At 39.5% G+C, this 14,167-nt stretch overlaps 1 protein-coding gene across 3 annotated transcripts in view; it reads right to left on the bottom strand.

Annotated features, from left to right (window-relative positions):
• The window catches only part of FOCAD (focadhesin), a 381,816-nt gene extending 371,722 nt beyond the window's left edge, over positions 1-10,094 (bottom strand). For all 3 annotated transcript variants that reach the window (XM_078153058.1, XM_020973967.2, XM_020973969.1), the window contains exon 1: positions 10,029-10,094. The gene's annotated coding sequence lies outside the window, so the exon portion shown is untranslated. The remainder of the gene's footprint in view (positions 1-10,028) is intronic.
• Positions 10,095-14,167: the final 4,073 nt, after the last annotated feature.

Raw genomic sequence — 14,167 nt, 5'->3', positions numbered from 1 at the left:
TCAGGGCTACAATGCAACCCACAATAATTCCTAGTGTGGCTGAAACAATATTAAAATGTAACTGGGATTTTTAAAAATATTTTTTAAAAATAAAAACAAAAAATAGACATAAATGAAGGTCCATTTTAAAACTAAGTAAATATGCAGCCTGCAGGGAACCTTATGTACAGACTGGCCCGTTTCTGCTCGAGTTTGACGCTATTACTTTAAAGCATTGTATTACTTCAACAGATCTATGATCTCATCAATACAAATACTTCACACCTCCAACCAAACAGATCTCAACCTATAAACACCTTCTTATCCTAGACAATTTTTTTTCTTTTCCTCCCATAAATCCTATCCAGGATGTATCCAACAAAGCCAAAGGCCTTCTTCTAATCCAGGCAGTCTTTAAACCCAGGATTCACAAATTTGTTGGGTTTTTTATATATACATGTACATGTACATATACATATACATATATATGTATATGTATGTATGTATGTATGTATGTATGTATTTTGATGACACTATGCCATAGTCCCTTTTTACTAAAACAAAAAATAGTAGTTGCTAGCTCATCTGGTTTCCCTCATCTACTCAAGAACTGTTTCTGGTGAACAGAAACCCTAAAGCAAACTCAGTGATGCCCACAATTCAAGGGCATCATACTTGGCAAAATCTATACTTAACAGCTTTTCTCATTGCTTACTCCATACTTACTCTACTGATCATCTGCCCACTTCTATGTCAGTTACCCAGATCAATCACCATAGGCTCCCAAATCTTCATCCTCCATACTGTTTACTCTTAGGCAAATTCCCAAATTTGACTTAGGCCCCCAAGTTTACTTCCCATCTACCTACCTATATTTGGATAATAACTACCTCTCCTTCCATTTTCCCATGCTCACAGCACCCAGGGGCTTCCAACCACCCCATGGGAGGAAGAGAAGGGGGGAACCACTACATTTGATGTCAGAGGACCTGGCTTTGAATCCCAGCTCTGCTAATTACTCTGTACGATCCCAAGTAAGTTAGTTTTCTCTCTGGATTTCAGTTTCCTCATCTGTAAATTGAGGAAGTAAACTAGTTCTCCAAGGTGTATTTTAGTTCTAAATCTATGATACTAAGCATTAAAATCATTCATTTCCTTTTCTAAACATCCTTTTAAAAATAAGATCTTCCCAAACAAGGAGCAGCTGTCCTTTCTTTACCTCTCAGCCCACAGGGTCCATCCGCAGGCCCGACACTCTCTGAGGGAAGAAAGAGAACTCAACTGGGGAAACAGCTTAACAAATTATGACACATGAATGTAAAACTATTGTGCCATAAAAAAAAAATCACAAAAATGAGTTTCAGAGAAACCTGAGAAGATATATATGAACTGATGCAGAAAGAAGGGAGCAGAGGAACGAAGAGAACACACACAGTAAGAACACTGTGAAGAAAAATAATTTGGAAAGACAAAATAATAATGACCAACCACTATTCCAGAGGACCAATGATGAAGAATGCTACCCACTTCTGGACAAGAAGGTAAAAAACTCAAGATAAAAAATGAGACACATTTTGGATATGGCCAATGTGGGAATTTGTTTTGCTTCACTATGCATATACATCACAAAGGTTTGGTTTGGTTTTTTCCCTAATAGGGCAAAGATGATGGAAAGAAGAGAAAAATAAATACTTATTATCTCTTTTTTAATTTTCAAAGAAAAAGACTGCTTTGCCCTTGCAAGGCAGCATACTTTTTAGAAATAGGGCCACTTGGATTCTATGACAATAATGAATCTTCAAAGAAAATTAATATGCATTACCTTTGTGGCCATGGCCCAAATACTTACATATCATCACTTTCAACAGAGTTGTAGGGAGGGAGGTGCTTTTTAAAGGTAAAAGGACTAAAGAAATACATGTTTTATTTATTCCTGGGCAAAAAATGTTGTGTTGCGTCTCTTTGAAGTAGAAGCACCCCACAGGAAGGCAAGAAGACTATAAGCTCCTGAGGGTAAGGGCTGTTTCATCTTTGTCTCTACAACTAGTACCTAGCACATAGCAAGTGTTCAATAAGTGTTTATTGAATGGGGTAGTGGACAAGTTGGAAGAAAGCTCAGAGGCCATCTATCTAGTCTAACACCCTCATTTTACAAAGCAGGGAAACTATGGATCAGAAAGATGAAAGTGACGACCAAGGGCATTTATTTTGTATGCACCTATACACACATGTGCAGTCAGCTAGGTGGCTCAGTGGATAGAGCCCTGTGCCTGGAATTAAGAAGACTTGTGTTTAAATTTGACCACAGACTCACTAGCTGTATGCCCCTGGGCAAGTCACTTAACTCTGTTTACCTTAATCCACTGGAGAAGTAAATAGCAAACCACTCCAGGATATTCGCCAAGAAAACCCCACATTGGGTCACAAAGAATCAAACACAACTGAACAACAATATATGTATGTACTTTTGTCTCCTCCAAAAGGTTTTAAGCTCCCAAAAAAATAAATTTAATTTAATTTTAAAAAATTAAGCTCCTTTAGGGCAGGCACTATTTATATTTGTCTCTGTATCCCGACTGCCCAGCAATGTGTACTGGCACAGCTTACTGATTGCCAAGAGGGAAAAAAGGACTCTGGTAAGTTGTGGAAGTACTTGATTGCCCACACTTTGTCAACTTTCTTTCAGGTGGCCTGATTCTCTAACCTCCTCTCAAAGGGCTAAGTAGTGTCAAAGGCCCCCCTAATCATTCACTCTTTTCTCCTTTCTCACTAAAGTCTGTCCACTCAAGGTTAGAGGTATCCATTTAGAAGTCCTTTCCATCGCAGTTCCTTCCTTATGCTCAGATTTCCTCTCAGATCAAAAAGTATAGTGATCAGCTCCTTCACAGGCAAAGACCTCATTTTGGCTACTTTCAGCCTCTTCCCTCAGAGGACTCTGGGACACACCACTCATTCACTCTTCAGGCTCACTCCTTCAAGCCACATTTACCTGCGCCCACTTTCTTTGCTCATGTGCCAATTTCTAACAGGCACTAGCAAGGACTCCCAAGCTCTCAGCCTCTATCAAAAACTGTAACCACTCTCTCATTACTCAAAAAATGCACACTCATCTATCTACACACACAAACATGCACAAGAGCACACCCCCCCCAAAGTACAACACATTTCTTTTCCATACTCCTGTACTTATAATATATAAGCTAGCTTCCAACCACCTCTGTCAAATACACCAAGTATTCTCTATGTCCAGTGAACTAATAATCATTTGCTCCCCTTTCCAACCACCCCCAAAACGGCAAGAAGGAAAACGTTGCATGAGGGGCAACACCTGCAACGTTCTGCCCACCTCAGTACACTCCCACCACCCCAGTATTCTGACCTCAGAACTTAGGATCATTGGAAAATAGAGTTAGAGTGGGAAGGGATATCAGAGATCACCTAGGGGCAGCTGGGTGGTGCAGTGGATAGAGCACCAGCCCTGGATTCAAGAGGACCTGAGTTCAAATCCGGCCTCAGACACATAACACTTACTAGCTGTGTGACCCTCGGCAAGTCACTTAACCCACTGCCTAGCCAAAAAACCCAGAGATCATCTAGTCCAATTCTATTATTTTACAGATAAGGAAACTGAGGTCTAAGGACTTCAAATTACTTGCCCTTGCAATCTCCCAAGAAACTGACTGGCTTTATCCTCCTATCTTCTCCAGCACACAATAAGAACTTACTAAGTGAATAATCACATCAACTTAAATCTATAATGCTTGATCAAATTCTACTTCAAACATCAGGCATGTAGTCAAACACATCTACCCTTGTTGTTTGTCCTCTGTTTTCCAGGAAGAAGATGTCATGACTTGCAAATGAACTGGATTTAAGTGAGGGAGGGCTGTGTAGTCACCAGCCTCACTTTCTCCTCCAGAGTCATCAGGGTCCAATGGCAAGATATAGATCAGGACAACTGAAGATGGCCCCAAGATTCAGTGGGAGACTATGGCCTTTTTAAGCTAAGGTCTTTCCCAGGTCTCAGTTTGTCTGAGGCAACACCCATTCAGTGATTAAGGCTAAGTAAGAAATGAGGCAAAGAATGGCCTCTTTTACCTAATTGAAAAAATACACGTATCAATCCCAGAGGGGAAGATCTTCTGGGTTTCTGGTCCTGGTAAATGGAAAAAAAATTGGTAGAGGAGATACATCAATAGGAAAAGAAAAAACTAAAACTAATTTATGAATCTAACACTTAATCTTGTATATGTACCCAAAGGTTAGCAGAGGGAAACATACTGAGCCTCTCCCCTCTCAAATCCATTCTCCACTGGGCCGCCAAAGTGATACTCTGAAAGAAAAGGTCTGACCATGGTCACTTCCTAAATTAATAAATTCCAGTGGCTCCCTAGTACCACTGGATCAAAAACAAACTGTTCTGTTTAAGAATCTGATATCCTTTCTAAGCTTTATCTGATTTACTTTTGCAGCCTTCCCCTGCAGCTGTCCCCTTCCCAGGATTCACTGCCCAGCCAAATTGGCCCCCTTGCTGCTCCTCACCCATGATATTCCATCTATTTTCTCTGTTTTGCACAAGCTGCTCCCCATGCACTTCTTCATCTCTCCACCTCTTGAATGAATGAGCAGTTATTAAACACTTGCATGCTAAGTACTATACTAAGCAATGAAGATGCAAATAGAAAAAGTAAGACAGCCTCTGCTTTCAAAAATATTGGACAAAACAACATGCTAGAGAAAGTTCCCCTGTATGGCAGATGTAAAGGACCCAGGAGTTCTAAAGGTTCAGAGAGGGGCAGGTAACAATGCCGAGAAGTCCTTAGGCTAAGACAGTAGGTCAGAGGATAGCGCAAGTCTGCAAAGCATAAAGGTACAGGAGATTGTAAGACCTGGAGGAGACAGTAGCAGGGCCCTGATAATGTCCTCCATCTCACCCAAAAGATACAATTGGTAGGTAACTCATCTCATGTAAGCCATGTAAGCAGCCAAATAGCCTTAACAGGTTCTGGGAGGCCCAAAAGGGCCTAAGCAAGGAGGGAAAGACAGCCCTTAGGGCGATGGGCCTTAAAATTCCCTGCCCCTTTCAAAGCTACCAGCCTTTCTTGATTTCTTCCGCCTATCCCCCCAATCTACCTGCTAGCACCTCTTCCCTTATTAAATTAGCTAGTATATATGTATTTGTACGTGTGCTTGTTGCTTCCTTGGAAATTGGATCTGTTTCATTTTAGTTTTTGTCTCATCCCGTCGTGTCATCCGTGTCCGTCCGTCCCCCCCCCCTTTGGCACATAGAAGCATAGTAAATGCTTATTGAATGTCATATAAAAGCAAATAAAGTAACAGTTATGAGTGTTGTTTACATAGCTTAAATTCTGAATTCCCTCTAAACTAAAAAAAAAAGATATGGGTCCATCAAAAATAATGAAATTAGTATAGACTTTAAAAATTGTTATCTATTATTAAATGGTGAAGTTGATTACTAGTTTCAGATTTTGACCTTAAAGACTGTCTGGTCCAACATCACTTCACAAATGAGGAAACTAAGTTGAGGAAAGTGAAGAAATTTTATCCAAAGTCACACAGGCAACAACTTGGCCAGGATTCAAAATCTGGGCTTCAGATTTCAGCTTCTGTCCTCTTTCCTTCATCATCATCAGCATCACTGTCACGCAGACAGCACTAAAAAAACTTTACATGAGTTATCTCATTTGATCCTCATAATGATCCTGGAAGCTAGGTGCTATCACTATTGCCATTTTACAGATGAAGAAACTAAGGCTTAGAGAGATCACGTGACTTGCTCAGCCAGCAAGTGCTGGAGGCAGGATTTAAACTCAATTCTTCCTAACTCCAAATCCAACACTGTCTACCTACCTGCCTTACATAAAGGTTCAAACAAAGCATATACTTTTTCCCCATTTTGCCTTATATAAAATCTAGCTGCAGCCTACTATTTATGTTATTTTCAACGTACAAGTATGTGCTTTTTTCCCTTTCCAAGAGATTTCATTTTAGGGGTATGACCTATATTTAGGTCAACAGGTAATGGTGGCATGCCCGACTATATAGAGAACAGGCAATCAGAACCAGGACCCCCTGGCATCAAGTGACTCCTCTGACATACTGGCTGTATATAACTGTGGCCAAGTTACTTAACCTCTGAGTGCCGAGAAGGTGAAAATCTGCACTGCTAAAGGAAGTTCTTCACTCAGAGTTCTCTACTTGCACCAACGAAATCACAGCTCCAGTCACTATATCTCTGTAATTTATACAATTATATACATACATTTCTAAAGATATATGTGTGTATGTATGTATGTATATACATACACACACACACACACACACACACACACACACACACACACACAACACACACACAGATGGGATTGTGAACTCAGCACAAAACTTAAAAGATGAAAGACAATGGTTCAAGTCTAGATTCCAAAACTTATTAGATATGTGACCTTGGAACTCATTTCTCCTGCCCCCTTCAGTTTCCTTAGCCGTAAAATGGGGATAACAACCTCAATACCTATCTTGTAACAATGAATCAATAAATAAATGCATGCTATTATTACACATACATAATAGTAACCATCCTTTAGGTTAACTGGGATTAAGTTCAGTCTCAAATAAGTTCAGGGTTTTGGGTTTCTTTTTTAAAGTAGTATTATTTTCAAGTGAAGTACATACAAAGACATGAATTAGGCTAAATGAAGTTGACACCTTTTGGGACCTGCTTTTATGAACTGACAAGGATAGATATATAGTTAACATAGATATTATTTGTATGCAAATACTTCTACACTGCTCGGCAAGGGTGCTCTCTTAAACAGGTTAGATATTCTTTTGAGATTGTCTAGTATTAATTTCTTCAGCAAACGCTTTTACAGCATTGCATATAAACTTTTCAGGCCTGTCCTCATTCTGAACTAAGTTAAAATCCAATGTTTTATTGTACAGTTAGCCTAAAGGTTCAAGGAAATATTTTAAAACTACAGTATGGTGCAAAGCCAACCATCACACAAATTAAAAGCCTAGGAAATTTCACACCTCTTAGAAAAGGAAGTATTAATGGGATGAAAGAGCTTTGCATAGTAGCTAAGATCATCACTTTATTTTATTTCTTTTTGTTAGTTAAACCAAACCTCCTTGCAATGAAGTAAAGAGTTCTTAGAACTAGGACATATCAACAATCCTATTACTATATTTTTTGGATGAAGAAATAACATCTTTAATTTTCTCACAATTTTTTCATCCTAAAAAAATACTATTCCAGATAACATTCCATTTATACTTTCTCAATGCTGAACCTCCCTAAGTTGATCTTTTTGAAGAGTGCTCAAATTAACAACAAATCAAACTCAACCATTCTAGGAGTCAAATTTTCTCAACCTGAATCCAAAAAAAAAAATGCAAGTCACAATCTAGTATTCCTTAAATCACAAGAAATGAACAACTTATTTATCAACTACTTTTTAGACATACTCTAGCAAGTCTGAGGGAGGGGAATTAATGACACTCCTCCAGCCTGGACATCTAGCCTTCTACCACCTCCAGACCATTCTTGAGGAAGTTAATCCATTCAGTTTTGAAACTGAAATTCAGCGCAGCAACTGAGATGTCCTGATTGGCAAATAAGTGCTAACTCACCTAACCTACTACAGCTAACCAGTCCCTAGACTTTGCTTCACACAGACCCACAACTTGCCCTCTATTCTGCAACCTCACAGAAACTTTTTAACTCTTGCTCAGTGAACAGTAGTAACTAATTCAACAATAAAGACAACATAAGTTGACTGCCCTATGCCTCCACTCACCATTCCTGTGACTCCACAGACTAAAACTCCCTTTCCTAAACACCATACTCCTCTCCATACACTATAATGTAAGCTTGTGGAGGGCAAGAGTGGTCGAACTTTTGCATCTGTATCCCCAATACCTAGCACAGTGCTTGGTACATAGTAGGAGGTTAATAAATGCATCTTCATATAGTCATTTGCAAATATGTTAAGTTTTAATAAAAATTATTTTCAGAAATATTTATATTAAGTTTGGAGGAAGAAAAAAAATTGTGACTGGATAATTGCAGAAAATCCACAAGTTGACTGGACCCAATTCCTACAATTAAGAGAAGCATCACAGGTACATTTGTAGGGATTAATAACCAACTAGTAAATATCCATCAAAGTAAAGGTTTTAACTATCATCAGTATGGCTGGAAGTACATTAAAAGTGTAGTAAAAACAACACTAACAGGCTCAAATAAGTTTGCCCCTAATTAAGAAAACAGTTAAATTAACAAATGGAAGTGTGTGCATGTGTGTGTACATACACATATATACATACATATATACATATACACACATATATGTTGACTGAATTTACCTAATACACAGTCACTAGCAAATGACAGGGCAGAAGTTATGAACTGAGAAAAATTCAGAGTATACCTGAACACTAACTTCAAAATTTATTATTGTTGTTTGCACTTATAACACATTTAAATAGCAAATTCCTAAAAATAACATAGTAGTGAACTCAATCCTTGTGTCCAACAGAAATTTAAACAGTGGCATATCAGAATATTAGAAAGGCACTTTTTTGTCCATTAGAATTTTTGCAGACACTCAGTAATTTAGGAGAGCATACATCTAACCTGCCAACAAATACAGAATCACAAAATAAATGGGACTTTAGACAGGATATATTGCAACTCTCTAATTACAGCCCGGAACTTGGAGTCAGGAAGACATCAGTTCAAAGCAGACCTCAGACAAGTGTGTGATGCTGGGCAAGTCACTTAACCTCTACCTGTTTCAGTTTCCTCACCTGTAAAATGTGGATAATAACAGCACCTAACTCCCAGGGTCCTTGTTGAAGATAAAATGAAGTAATATTTGTTTAAAAAAATTAGCATATAATAGGCACACTATGCCTGTAATGTAAAAGGGAAGAGGAATAAGCAACAATTAAGTGCCTACTATGTGCCAGGCACTGTGCAATGCTTCATAAATGCTTGTTTAAAACAACGAGGCCCAGAGAATTGAAAGGTCTTGTCCAAGGCTGCACAGACGATTAGTTTAGCAATGCTAAATATTAGTCTCAGCTCCCAGTGCTGTGCTTTTTTGATCTCCCTCCAAATCACCTGAGTCATCCCAGGCACCACTAAATCACTCTTCCCACCGCTACCTTTTAGGTGTTTTTGTTCTAACCAAGATTTCAAAATTGAAACCCCATATTAAATGAAACTCCCAATGCCAAAAACTGGTTATTTCAACAGTTTTAAGTCCATGAATTGATTTGAACCTATCCCAGGTCGTCACTGGTTACTACTAATGGATCAAAAAGTCAGAAGTGAAACGAAGGTCAACATGCCGTCTCTCAGATGTCTCAGCAATTAAAACAGACAGTATGCATTTAAAATGCAATTCTCCCTACACTACACCCTCCAAAAAAACCATGCTAGCTCCTTAGGGAAACTGCTGCAAAGGGAAAACACAGCCAACTAACCAGGCTGCTTTGCAAAGGCTGGGCCTCTCACCCAGAAGCCTTTGCAAGGCAAGTAACACGATTTTGGAAAACAGTGAGCTCTAAGACAAATGCAACTGAATTGAAATATTCAGGAAGGATTTCCCACCTTGGAACCTAGGGAACCTACTTTAATCCCGGTTATGAAACAAAGTTACACATAGCTGGGCGGCAACCTGATGAAGCCAAAGGGAAAATCAATAAAGTTTGCTGAGTTTGCAAATCCTATACGGGCAGAGGGCACCCACTGCAGAGCCAGCTTCCATCCCAACCGGGCTTTAAATGCAAACACCGAAAACGGCTTCCGGCGCCAAAACCGTGCAACCGGCGGCCAAGCTGCAAGGCTGGTCCATGTAGGGATCCGCGGACTCCCCGAACGCCACGCGCCGCCGCCCGCCCTTCCTGCACCCCCACTCTTCCACTCCCACCCCGGGAGCCCCGGAGGCCGGCAGGGGGTCGGGGGTCCGCTCTCCAGGAGGAGGGGAGTACAGCGGTCAGTCCCGGGCCGCTCCACTTACCTCCGTCCGGCCACAAGCTCTCGCCCCAGTGCCGGCCCGGCAGCTACGTGGCCCGCCCCCGCCGCCTCGCAGCCTTGTGGGCTGGGAAAACGAGAAGCGACCAATAGGACGCGACCATTGGTCCATTCCGCCACACCCCCTACTTCAGGTCCCTTCTCCCTCCTCTGCCCTGAGCGCTGGTGCTCCCGCGCACCAGGGAAGAAACAGGCTCTGCAGGGGGCCTTTAGCTGCTTCCCCTGCCTTTCCTGCCAGATGCTCTGCTGTGCACGCGCCCTAAGTGGAGGGGGTGGGGGGGGAGACGTGAGGCAGGGGGAAGTCTCCAAAACTTAGGTGGGTGGGATGGGTTACTGGAGAACCTGAGCCCAAAAATGAAAGTATAGCAGTGGACAGTTTATGAAAACTTTGCTCTCCGCCCTTTCAGTTAAAGGGACAATCTATATAAGTCTGAACCTTCTTGGTGACAGAGGGTTGGTGCTAGTTTTGCATGAAATGCAGCGTAGTTAATGGTGTTTTATTTAGTTTGCATTTTTAGTTTATATTAAATACAAGCTGAATAGAACTACTCTTCTCCTTTGCTTCAGGACATTTTCTGTTTGAGGCTGCCTGATAGCCTACATTCTTTACAATTCTCGGTGGAAGTAGACTAACTCGAAGCACAAAATCTACTAGGTATAGCTAGCTTTTTTTTTTAAACATACATTAATTTTAACACAATCGTATTAATACTGTCCTGATTTTCTATGTCCTCTTCTGAACTTTCTTCTGTTATGTGTATTTTTAAGGGTTTCGGAGATGCTTTTAATTTGGGGGGGTATTAATATACTGCCTCCTATGACCTCAATAACTTAAGCCTCTCCCCCCCACAAAAAAGTCCTTCATTATATAGTCAAGCAAAACATCCATGCAATAATTGTGTCTAAAAATGTGTATCTCATTCTCTAAGTCCATTACCTCTCTGCCGAGAAGTAGGAGACCTATTGAATCATCAGACTCATAGGAGTAATGATTGGTCATCACATTGATTTCATTTGCAATATTGTAGGCCCTATATAAATTGTTCTTATTCTACTCACTTTACTCTGTATCAGTTCATGTAAGTCTTTCCGGTTTCTCTAAATCCATCCTATTTACCATTAGTGCCGGCAAAATGACTCTATTACATTAATAATGGGGCTAGACCATTGGCTCATTGTACCATGCTGCTCCCTCAGCTTCCTTCCTCCACACACACAATTTGCCTTCCCCACAATTTGTTCAGCCATTTCCCAATTGAGGGACTCACACTTGGTTTCCAGTTATTTGCTACAAGAAAAAAGGGTTCATATAAGTATTTTTTTTAATATGGGTCCTTTCCCAATGGTTTTTTCTTTTTAACTTTTCTGGGTATATTCCTAGTAATGGTATTGGTGGGTCAAAGGGAATACACAATTTAGTAGTCTGTATAGTTTCAAATTGCCTTCCAGAATGGGCCATTTCACAGCCACACCAGAAACGCTTTAGTGTGCCAGTCTTTTTACAGTGTCTCTAACAACTGTAATTTTCCCCCTTTTTTGTCACCTTGACCAATCTGATAGTATGAGGTAGAAACAAACAATTGTACCTCTTGTTAGTGATTTGTAGCATTTTACATTGTTAGTTTGCATTAGTTTGCTTTCATTCCCTTAAGAACTATCCTCTGACCACCTAACTACTTATTCTTATACAGTGTCCCAAAAGTCAAAGTGCCCTAAGACTTTTGGGACACCCTATATATTTGCATCATACATTTCTATATTTTCATTATGCATGTATTTGTATATGACATATGTGTAGCATATATTTGTATATTATGCATTATGCATTCCGTGTATATCTTAACTATAAGAACTCTCTGAAGCACTTAATACTATTGATTACCTTCTGCCCTGGAATACTCATTCCTTTCTAGGTTTGTATGACATTGCTTTCTTGGTTCTCCTCCTACCATTATCGCCACTTTTCTGTCTCCTTGGCTGGCTCTTCATCCATGTCATACCCACTAACTGTGAGTGCCCCCCAAAGCTCTATCCTAGGCCCTTTTCCCTTTCCCCTTTATACTTTGTCACTTGGGGATGTCATCAGCTCCTATGGGTTCAGTTATCATGACTACACAGATGACGTATATAAATATAGATATACATATATATACACACAAACATTTGTGCTATCATACATCCCAACTGCCTTTTAGACATATCCAAATGGATACCACATAGGCACCTCAAAATCAACATGTCCAAAACAGAACTCATTATCTTTCCCCAGCAACCTTCTTTTCTTCTGAACTTTTCTATTACTGTGGAGGGCATCCCCATCTTTTCAGTCATTCAAGCTTACAATTTTGTTGTCATTCTTAGTGCTCACTCTCACCCCACATATCCAATCCTTTGTCAAAGCTTGCGGTTTCTATTTATATCACCCCTTTCTCTCCACTTAGACACCCACCACCTTCGTTCAGTCCTTTGTCTATTAAAACAGCCTTTTAACTGGTCTCCGGATCTCAAATCTCTTCTCACTCTAATCCATCCTCCATTCTGTTGGCAAAGTGATTTTCCTAATGGATAGTTCTGACCATATAACCTCCTTATTCAATAAACATCAATGGCTCGCTATTACCTCTAGGACCGAATATAAAGTCTTCTGTTGGCATTTAAAGTGCACAATCTAGCCCCTTGATACATTTTCAGGCTTCTTATACTTCCCTCTCCACATTCGTCTTGTATGATAGATACTCAATTTCCTGTGTATTCCTCTGTTCCTGAAATGTTCTCTTTCCTCAATTCCAACTCTTATTTTCCCTGGCTTTCTGCAAGACTCATCTCAGATTCCTCCTTCGGCAGAAAGCCTTTCTTTCTCATCCCTCACTTCTCCCCTATTATTTTCTCTTCTGAGATAGCCTTCCATCCAGTCTATATGAGTCTTGTATATACCTTGTAATCTACATATTGTTTGCCCAGTTACACTGAGGTCCTTGAAAGCATGGACTATTTTGCATTTATTTGTATTCTCAGCACCTAGTATGGTAGATGGCATGTAACAAGCCCTTAATAAATACTTGTTGACTTTAAATTTTCTACCAAGACTTTTTATCAATTCATTGTTAACCTTTTTAAGTGCATCAATTTTTGCACAAAAATGTTTTCATTTTATGTAATGAAAAATGTTCAATTTATTTCCTGTGATCATCTCCATCTCTTGTTTAGTCAAATTGGTTCTTATTCTTAGTGATAAAAGGTATCTACTTCCTTTGTAATTTGTGTTTGATGTGACATTTTATATGCGGGTTGTCTATTTAGAGCTTATTGTGGTATATGATGTGAATTAACGGTGTAAGTCTAATTTCTGCTTTCCAGTTTTACCAGCAGTTTTGGAAAACATGAGTACTTGCCCTAGCAGTTGGCATCCTGGGGTTTGTGAACACTATGCTACCATGCTCAGTTGCTTCTTAGCCTTGTGCACCTAATCTCTTACACTGATCAATTTTTCTTTGTTTAATGCATACCAAATAATTTTGATGTTTACTACCTTGTAGTTTGAAATCTAGTACAGTAAAAACAAAAACTTTTCTTTTCATGTTTTTCCATTGTTACCTTGAGATTTTTGACCTTTTGTTGCTCCAGATGAATCATCTTTTCTAAATCTATAACATAATTCTTTGGTATGGCACTGAATAAGTTAATTAATGTGGTTGTATCATCATTTTTATTATGTAGTCATAGCTCAACAATGCACAACTAATCTTTCTCTAATTATTTAGCTCTTTATTTTTGTAATGAGTGTTTCATAGTTGTATTTGTATAGTTCCTGTCTGTGTCCCAGTATGTGGACAACCAGATATTTTATATAGTCTACAGTTATTTTGAACAAAAACTTCCTCTTCCATCTCTTCCTTTTTTCCCCTGGATTTTATTGTCAATATGAAGAAAGGCTGAAGATTTGGGGTTTCTTTTCTATCCTGCTATTTTACTGAAGTTAATTGTTTCTATTATTTCTGTTGAATCTCTGTGGTTCTCCAAGTGAGCCCATTTATTTTTTTGATTGAGTTAACTATTTGAAGGTTAAGAAGAGTAGACTCTGATTAGAAAAGTAGCCAGGCTTTGAGAGCCCAATTCTAGGGGTGG

This window comes from Phascolarctos cinereus, unplaced genomic scaffold, assembly GCF_003287225.1.
Source record: "Phascolarctos cinereus isolate Bilbo 61053 unplaced genomic scaffold, phaCin_HiC Scaffold_4;HRSCAF=312, whole genome shotgun sequence".
NCBI lineage: Eukaryota > Metazoa > Chordata > Mammalia > Diprotodontia > Phascolarctidae > Phascolarctos > Phascolarctos cinereus.
This window is presented reverse-complemented; position numbering and strand designations above follow the sequence as displayed.